This window comes from Callionymus lyra, chromosome 17 (assembly GCF_982586985.1).
Source record: "Callionymus lyra chromosome 17, fCalLyr1.hap1.1, whole genome shotgun sequence".
NCBI lineage: Eukaryota > Metazoa > Chordata > Actinopteri > Syngnathiformes > Callionymidae > Callionymus > Callionymus lyra.
In genome coordinates, this window is record NC_141834.1 from 962,501 (window position 1) to 970,000 (window position 7,500).

A 7,500-nucleotide genomic window follows, 5' to 3' on the forward strand; every position below is an offset into this window, starting at 1 on the left:
TGTATGAACTGTTCACTTGTTTTCAACAAAAAATTAACCTCACCTTATTATGTCCCATCAGTGGCTTGGAATATTTAAAAGATATTTTCGATAATATTTCTTCCAACATACTTCATGAAGCTATTGTTTTGGCCTAACTATTATTTACACAGAATCATAGTTGTAAAAAGATTATCTTTATGCAAAGCAAGTAGTTTAAAACAGTATTGATCTATAAATCTACTTGGAGATGCTGGGGATTGAACCCAGGACCTCATACATGCGAAGCATGTGCTCTACCACTGAGCTACATCCCCTTGTCTTAATGGTTCACTTGTTTTCAAAAGAGTTTATCTTCACTGTATTATGTCCCATCAGTGGGTAGGAATATTTAAAAGACATTCTCGATAATATTTCTTCCAACATACTTCATGAAGCTATTGTTTTGGCCTAACTATTATTTACACAGAATCATAGTTAAAAGATTGTCTTTATGCAAAGCAAGTAGTTTAAAACAGTATTGATCTATAAATCTAGTTGGAGATGCTGGGGATTGAACCCAGGACCTCATACATGCTAAGCATGCGCTCTACCACTGAGCTACATCCCCTCACATGAGGTGTTTACATGTTTTCAAAAGAGTTTATCTTCACTGTATTGTGGCACATTATTGGGTTGGAATATTTCAAAGATATTCTCAATAATATTTCTACTAACACACTTCATGAAGCTATTGTTTTGGCCTAACTATTATTTGCACAGAATCATAGTCATTGTTTAAAGATTGTCTTTATGCAAAGCAAGAAGTTTAAAAGAGTATTGATCTATAAATCTAGTTGGAGATGCTGGGGATTGAACCCAGGACCTCATACATGCAAAGCATGCGCTCTACCACTGAGCTACATCCCCTTGTCTTAATGGTTTACTTGTTTTCAAAAGAGTTTATCTTCACTGTATTATGTCCCATCAGTGGGTAGGAATATTTAAAAGACATTCTCGATAATATTTCTTCCAACATACTTCATGAAGCTATTGTTTTGGCCTAACTATTATTCACACAGAATCATAGTTAAAAGATTGTCTTTATGCAAAGCAAGTAGTTTAAAACAGTATTGATCTATAAATCTAGTTGGAGATGCTGGGGATTGAACCCAGGACCTCATACATGCTAAGCATGCGCTCTACCACTGAGCTACATCCCCTCACATGAGGTGTTTACTTGTTTTCAAAAGAGTTTATCTTCACTGTATTGTGGCACATTATTGGGTTGGAATATTTCAAAGATATTCTCAATAATATTTCTACTAACACACTTCATGAAGCTATTGTTTTGGCCTAACTATTATTTGCACAGAATCATAGTCATTGTTAAAAGATTGTCTTTATGCAAAGCAAGTAGTTTAAAACAGTATTGATCTATAAATCTAGTTGGAGATGCTGGGGATTGAACCCAGGACCTCATACATGCTAAGCATGCGCTCTACCACTGAGCTACATCCCCTTGTATGAAATGTTCACTTGTTTTCAACAAAAAATTAACCTCACCTTATTATGTCCCATCAGTGGCTTGGAATATTTAAAAGATATTTTCGATAATACTTCTACTAACATACGATATGAAGCTTTTGTTTTGGCCTAACTATTATTTGCACAGAATCATAGTTGTAAAAAGATTATCTTTATGCAAAGCAAGTAGTTTAAAACAGTATTGATCTATAAATCTACTTGGAGATGCTGGGGATTGAACCCAGGACCTCATACATGCGAAGCATGCGCTCTACCACTGAGCTACATCCCCTTGTCTTAATGGTTCACTTGTTTTCAAAAGAGTTTATCTTCACTGTATTATGTCCCATCAGTGGGTAGGAATATTTAAAAGACATTCTCGATAATATTTCTTCCAACATACTTCATGAAGCTATTGTTTTGGCCTAACTATTATTTACACAGAATCATAGTTGTAAAAAGATTATCTTTATGCAAAGCAAGTAGTTTAAAACAGTATTGATCTATAAATCTACTTGGAGATGCTGGGGATTGAACCCAGGACCTCATACATGCGAAGCATGCGCTCTACCACTGAGCTACATCCCCTTGTCTTAATGGTTCACTTGTTTTCAAAAGAGTTTATCTTCACTGTATTATGTCCCATCAGTGGGTAGGAATATTTTAAAGACATTCTTGATAATATTTCTTCCAACATACTTCATGAAGCTATTGTTTTGGCCTAACTATTATTTACACAGAATCATAGTTAAAAGATTGTCTTTATGCAAAGCAAGTAGTTTAAAACAGTATTGATCTATAAATCTAGTTGGAGATGCTGGGGATTGAACCCAGGACCTCATACATGCTAAGCATGCGCTCTACCACTGAGCTACATCCCCTCACATGAGGTGTTTACTTGTTTTCAAAAGAGTTTATCTTCACTGTATTGTGGCACATTATTGGGTTGGAATATTTCAAAGATATTCTCAATAATATTTCTACTAACACACTTCATGAAGCTATTGTTTTGGCCTAACTATTATTTGCACAGAATCATAGTCATTGTTTAAAGATTGTCTTTATGCAAAGCAAGAAGTTTAAAAGAGTATTGATCTATAAATCTAGTTGGAGATGCTGGGGATTGAACCCAGGACCTCATACATGCAAAGCATGCGCTCTACCACTGAGCTACATCCCCTTGTCTTAATGGTTTACTTGTTTTCAAAAGAGTTTATCTTCACTGTATTATGTCCCATCAGTGGGCAGGAATATTTAAAAGACATTCTCGATAATATTTCTTCCAACATACTTCATGAAGCTTTTGTTTTGGCCTCACTATTATTTGCATAGAATCATAGTTGTAAAAAGATTGTCTTTATGCAAAGCAAGTAGTTTAAAACAGTATTGATCTATAAATCTGGTTGGAGATGCTGGGGATTGAACCCAGGACCTCATACATGCAAAGCATGCGCTCTACCACTGAGCTACATCCCCTTGTCTTAATGGTTCACTTGTTTTCAAAAGAGTTTATCTTCACTGTATTATGTCCCATCAGTGGGTAGGAATATTTGAAAGACATTCTCGATAATATTTCTTCCAACATACTTCATGAAGCTATTGTTTTGGCCTAACTATTATTTACACAGAATCATAGTTAAAAGATTGTCTTTATGCAAAGCAAGTAGTTTAAAACAGTATTGATCTATAAATCTAGTTGGAGATGCTGGGGATTTAACCCAGGACCTCATACATGCTAAGCATGCGCTCTACCACTGAGCTACATCCCCTCGCATGAGGTGTTTACTTGTTTTCAAAAGAGTTTATCTTCACTGTATTATGTCACATTGGATTTGAATATTTAAAAGACATTCTCGATAATATTGCTTCCAACATACTTCATGAAGCTATTGTTCTGGCCTAACTATTATTTGCACAGAATCATAGTCATTGTTAAAAGATTGTCTTTATGCAAAGCAAGTAGTTTAAAACAGTATTGATCTATAAATCTAGTTGGAGATGCTGGGGATTGAACCCAGGACCTCATACATGCTAAGCATGCGCTCTACCACTGAGCTACATCCCCTCACATGAGGTGTTTACTTGTTTTCAAAAGAGTTTATCTTCACTGTATTGTGGCACATTATTGGGTTGGAATATTTCAAAGATATTCTCAATAATATTTCTACTAACACACTTCATGAAGCTATTGTTTTGGCCTAACTATTATTTGCACAGAATCATAGTCATTGTTTAAAGATTGTCTTTATGCAAAGCAAGAAGTTTAAAAGAGTATTGATCTATAAATCTAGTTGGAGATGCTGGGGATTGAACCCAGGATCTCATACATGCAAAGCATGCGCTCTACCACTGAGCTACATCCCCTTGTCTTAATGGTTTACTTGTTTTCAAAAGAGTTTATCTTCACTGTATTATGTCCCATCAGTGGGTAGGAATATTTAAAAGACATTCTCGATAATATTTCTTCCAACATACTTCATGAAGCTATTGTTTTGGCCTAACTATTATTCACACAGAATCATAGTTAAAAGATTGTCTTTATGCAAAGCAAGTAGTTTAAAACAGTATTGATCTATAAATCTAGTTGGAGATGCTGGGGATTGAACCCAGGACCTCATACATGCTAAGCATGTGCTCTACCACTGAGCTACATCCCCTCACATGAGGTGTTTACTTGTTTTCAAAAGAGTTTATCTTCACTGTATTATGTCACATTGTCTTTGAATATTTAAAAGACATTCTCGATAATATTGCTTCCAACATACTTCATGAAGCTATTGTTCTGGCCTAACTATTATTTGCACAGAATCATAGTCATTGTTAAAAGATTGTCTTTATGCAAAGCAAGTAGTTTAAAACAGTATTGATCTATAAATCTAGTTGGAGATGCTGGGGATTGAACCCAGGACCTCATACATGCTAAGCATGCGCTCTACCACTGAGCTACATCCCCTTGTATGAACTGTTCACTTGTTTTCAACAAAAAATTAACCTCACCTTATTATGTCCCATCAGTGGCTTGGAATATTTAAAAGATATTTTCGATAATACTTCTACTAACATACGATATGAAGCTTTTGTTTTGGCCTAACTATTATTTGCACAGAATCATAGTTGTAAAAAGATTATCTTTATGCAAAGCAAGTAGTTTAAAACAGTATTGATCTATAAATCTACTTGGAGATGCTGGGGATTGAACCCAGGACCTCATACATGCGAAGCATGCGCTCTACCACTGAGCTACATCCCCTTGTCTTAATGGTTCACTTGTTTTCAAAAGAGTTTATCTTCACTGTATTATGTCCCATCAGTGGGTAGGAATATTTAAAAGACATTCTCGATAATATTTCTTCCAACATACTTCATGAAGCTATTGTTTTGGCCTAACTATTATTTACACAGAATCATAGTTGTAAAAAGATTATCTTTATGCAAAGCAAGTAGTTTAAAACAGTATTGATCTATAAATCTACTTGGAGATGCTGGGGATTGAACCCAGGACCTCATACATGCGAAGCATGCGCTCTACCACTGAGCTACATCCCCTTGTCTTAATGGTTCACTTGTTTTCAAAAGAGTTTATCTTCACTGTATTATGTCCCATCAGTGGGTAGGAATATTTTAAAGATATTCTCAATAATATTTCTACTAACACACTTCATGAAGCTATTGTTTTGGCCTAACTATTATTTGCACAGAATCATAGTCATTGTTTAAAGATTGTCTTTATGCAAAGCAAGAAGTTTAAAAGAGTATTGATCTATAAATCTAGTTGGAGATGCTGGGGATTGAACCCAGGACCTCATACATGCAAAGCATGCGCTCTACCACTGAGCTACATCCCCTTGTCTTAATGGTTTACTTGTTTTCAAAAGAGTTTATCTTCACTGTATTATGTCCCATCAGTGGGTAGGAATATTTAAAAGACATTCTCGATAATATTTCTTCCAACATACTTCATGAAGCTATTGTTTTGGCCTAACTATTATTCACACAGAATCATAGTTAAAAGATTGTCTTTATGCAAAGCAAGTAGTTTAAAACAGTATTGATCTATAAATCTAGTTGGAGATGCTGGGGATTGAACCCAGGACCTCATACATGCTAAGCATGTGCTCTACCACTGAGCTACATCCCCTCACATGAGGTGTTTACTTGTTTTCAAAAGAGTTTATCTTCACTGTATTATGTCACATTGTCTTTGAATATTTAAAAGACATTCTCGATAATATTGCTTCCAACATACTTCATGAAGCTATTGTTCTGGCCTAACTATTATTTGCACAGAATCATAGTCATTGTTAAAAGATTGTCTTTATGCAAAGCAAGTAGTTTAAAACAGTATTGATCTATAAATCTAGTTGGAGATGCTGGGGATTGAACCCAGGACCTCATACATGCTAAGCATGCGCTCTACCACTGAGCTACATCCCCTTGTATGAACTGTTCACTTGTTTTCAACAAAAAATTAACCTCACCTTATTATGTCCCATCAGTGGCTTGGAATATTTAAAAGATATTTTCGATAATACTTCTACTAACATACGATATGAAGCTTTTGTTTTGGCCTAACTATTATTTGCACAGAATCATAGTTGTAAAAAGATTATCTTTATGCAAAGCAAGTAGTTTAAAACAGTATTGATCTATAAATCTACTTGGAGATGCTGGGGATTGAACCCAGGACCTCATACATGCGAAGCATGCGCTCTACCACTGAGCTACATCCCCTTGTCTTAATGGTTCACTTGTTTTCAAAAGAGTTTATCTTCACTGTATTATGTCCCATCAGTGGGTAGGAATATTTAAAAGACATTCTCGATAATATTTCTTCCAACATACTTCATGAAGCTATTGTTTTGGCCTAACTATTATTTACACAGAATCATAGTTGTAAAAAGATTATCTTTATGCAAAGCAAGTAGTTTAAAACAGTATTGATCTATAAATCTACTTGGAGATGCTGGGGATTGAACCCAGGACCTCATACATGCGAAGCATGCGCTCTACCACTGAGCTACATCCCCTTGTCTTAATGGTTCACTTGTTTTCAAAAGAGTTTATCTTCACTGTATTATGTCCCATCAGTGGGTAGGAATATTTTAAAGACATTCTTGATAATATTTCTTCCAACATACTTCATGAAGCTATTGTTTTGGCCTAACTATTATTTACACAGAATCATAGTTAAAAGATTGTCTTTATGCAAAGCAAGTAGTTTAAAACAGTATTGATCTATAAATCTAGTTGGAGATGCTGGGGATTGAACCCAGGACCTCATACATGCTAAGCATGCGCTCTACCACTGAGCTACATCCCCTCACATGAGGTGTTTACTTGTTTTCAAAAGAGTTTATCTTCACTGTATTGTGGCACATTATTGGGTTGGAATATTTCAAAGATATTCTCAATAATATTTCTACTAACACACTTCATGAAGCTATTGTTTTGGCCTAACTATTATTTGCACAGAATCATAGTCATTGTTTAAAGATTGTCTTTATGCAAAGCAAGAAGTTTAAAAGAGTATTGATCTATAAATCTAGTTGGAGATGCTGGGGATTGAACCCAGGACCTCATACATGCAAAGCATGCGCTCTACCACTGAGCTACATGCCCTTGTATGTGCTGTTCAATTGTTTTCAAAAGAGTTTATCTTCATTGTATTATGTCCCATCAGTGCATTGGAATATTTCAAAGATTTTCTTGATAATATTTCTACTAAGATACGATATGAAGCTATTGTTTTGGCCTAACTATTATTTGTAAGGATTAATAGTTGTAAAAAGATTGTCTTTATGCAAAGCAAGCAGTTTAAAACAGTATTGATCTATAAATCTAGTTGGAGATGCTGGGGATTGAACCCAGGACCTCATACATGCAAAGCATGCGCTCTACCACTGAGCTACATGCCCTTGTATGAAATGTTTACTTGTTTTCAACAAAAGTTTAACCTCACCTTATTATGTCCCATCAGTGGCTTGGAATATTTAAAACATATTCTCGATAATATTT

The 7,500-nt window shown here is 35.2% G+C and overlaps 1 protein-coding gene and 25 non-coding genes across 26 annotated transcripts in view; 1 reads left to right on the plus strand and 25 right to left on the minus strand.

Moving 5' to 3' along the window:
* nt5dc1 (5'-nucleotidase domain containing 1) overlaps positions 1 to 7,500 on the plus strand; it is a 193,380-nt gene that overhangs the window by 136,535 nt on the left and 49,345 nt on the right. The gene's annotated exons all lie outside the window — the stretch shown is intronic.
* trnaa-cgc (transfer RNA alanine (anticodon CGC)) lies at positions 225 to 296 on the minus strand. Its single transcript has one exon. It is a non-coding gene; the product is annotated as a tRNA-Ala (tRNA).
* On the minus strand, positions 518 to 589 carry trnaa-agc (transfer RNA alanine (anticodon AGC)). The gene has a single exon. It is a non-coding gene; the product is annotated as a tRNA-Ala (tRNA).
* trnaa-ugc (transfer RNA alanine (anticodon UGC)) lies at positions 817 to 888 on the minus strand. The gene has a single exon. It is a non-coding gene; the product is annotated as a tRNA-Ala (tRNA).
* trnaa-agc (transfer RNA alanine (anticodon AGC)) lies at positions 1,110 to 1,181 on the minus strand. The gene has a single exon. It is a non-coding gene; the product is annotated as a tRNA-Ala (tRNA).
* On the minus strand, positions 1,409 to 1,480 carry trnaa-agc (transfer RNA alanine (anticodon AGC)). The gene has a single exon. It is a non-coding gene; the product is annotated as a tRNA-Ala (tRNA).
* On the minus strand, positions 1,706 to 1,777 carry trnaa-cgc (transfer RNA alanine (anticodon CGC)). The gene has a single exon. It is a non-coding gene; the product is annotated as a tRNA-Ala (tRNA).
* Positions 2,002 to 2,073, minus strand: trnaa-cgc (transfer RNA alanine (anticodon CGC)). Its single transcript has one exon. It is a non-coding gene; the product is annotated as a tRNA-Ala (tRNA).
* On the minus strand, positions 2,295 to 2,366 carry trnaa-agc (transfer RNA alanine (anticodon AGC)). Its single transcript has one exon. It is a non-coding gene; the product is annotated as a tRNA-Ala (tRNA).
* trnaa-ugc (transfer RNA alanine (anticodon UGC)) lies at positions 2,594 to 2,665 on the minus strand. Its single transcript has one exon. It is a non-coding gene; the product is annotated as a tRNA-Ala (tRNA).
* trnaa-ugc (transfer RNA alanine (anticodon UGC)) lies at positions 2,890 to 2,961 on the minus strand. Its single transcript has one exon. It is a non-coding gene; the product is annotated as a tRNA-Ala (tRNA).
* On the minus strand, positions 3,183 to 3,254 carry trnaa-agc (transfer RNA alanine (anticodon AGC)). The gene has a single exon. It is a non-coding gene; the product is annotated as a tRNA-Ala (tRNA).
* trnaa-agc (transfer RNA alanine (anticodon AGC)) lies at positions 3,479 to 3,550 on the minus strand. Its single transcript has one exon. It is a non-coding gene; the product is annotated as a tRNA-Ala (tRNA).
* Positions 3,778 to 3,849, minus strand: trnaa-ugc (transfer RNA alanine (anticodon UGC)). The gene has a single exon. It is a non-coding gene; the product is annotated as a tRNA-Ala (tRNA).
* Positions 4,071 to 4,142, minus strand: trnaa-agc (transfer RNA alanine (anticodon AGC)). The gene has a single exon. It is a non-coding gene; the product is annotated as a tRNA-Ala (tRNA).
* trnaa-agc (transfer RNA alanine (anticodon AGC)) lies at positions 4,367 to 4,438 on the minus strand. Its single transcript has one exon. It is a non-coding gene; the product is annotated as a tRNA-Ala (tRNA).
* trnaa-cgc (transfer RNA alanine (anticodon CGC)) lies at positions 4,664 to 4,735 on the minus strand. Its single transcript has one exon. It is a non-coding gene; the product is annotated as a tRNA-Ala (tRNA).
* On the minus strand, positions 4,960 to 5,031 carry trnaa-cgc (transfer RNA alanine (anticodon CGC)). Its single transcript has one exon. It is a non-coding gene; the product is annotated as a tRNA-Ala (tRNA).
* trnaa-ugc (transfer RNA alanine (anticodon UGC)) lies at positions 5,259 to 5,330 on the minus strand. Its single transcript has one exon. It is a non-coding gene; the product is annotated as a tRNA-Ala (tRNA).
* trnaa-agc (transfer RNA alanine (anticodon AGC)) lies at positions 5,552 to 5,623 on the minus strand. Its single transcript has one exon. It is a non-coding gene; the product is annotated as a tRNA-Ala (tRNA).
* trnaa-agc (transfer RNA alanine (anticodon AGC)) lies at positions 5,848 to 5,919 on the minus strand. Its single transcript has one exon. It is a non-coding gene; the product is annotated as a tRNA-Ala (tRNA).
* trnaa-cgc (transfer RNA alanine (anticodon CGC)) lies at positions 6,145 to 6,216 on the minus strand. The gene has a single exon. It is a non-coding gene; the product is annotated as a tRNA-Ala (tRNA).
* Positions 6,441 to 6,512, minus strand: trnaa-cgc (transfer RNA alanine (anticodon CGC)). The gene has a single exon. It is a non-coding gene; the product is annotated as a tRNA-Ala (tRNA).
* trnaa-agc (transfer RNA alanine (anticodon AGC)) lies at positions 6,734 to 6,805 on the minus strand. The gene has a single exon. It is a non-coding gene; the product is annotated as a tRNA-Ala (tRNA).
* Positions 7,033 to 7,104, minus strand: trnaa-ugc (transfer RNA alanine (anticodon UGC)). Its single transcript has one exon. It is a non-coding gene; the product is annotated as a tRNA-Ala (tRNA).
* trnaa-ugc (transfer RNA alanine (anticodon UGC)) lies at positions 7,329 to 7,400 on the minus strand. The gene has a single exon. It is a non-coding gene; the product is annotated as a tRNA-Ala (tRNA).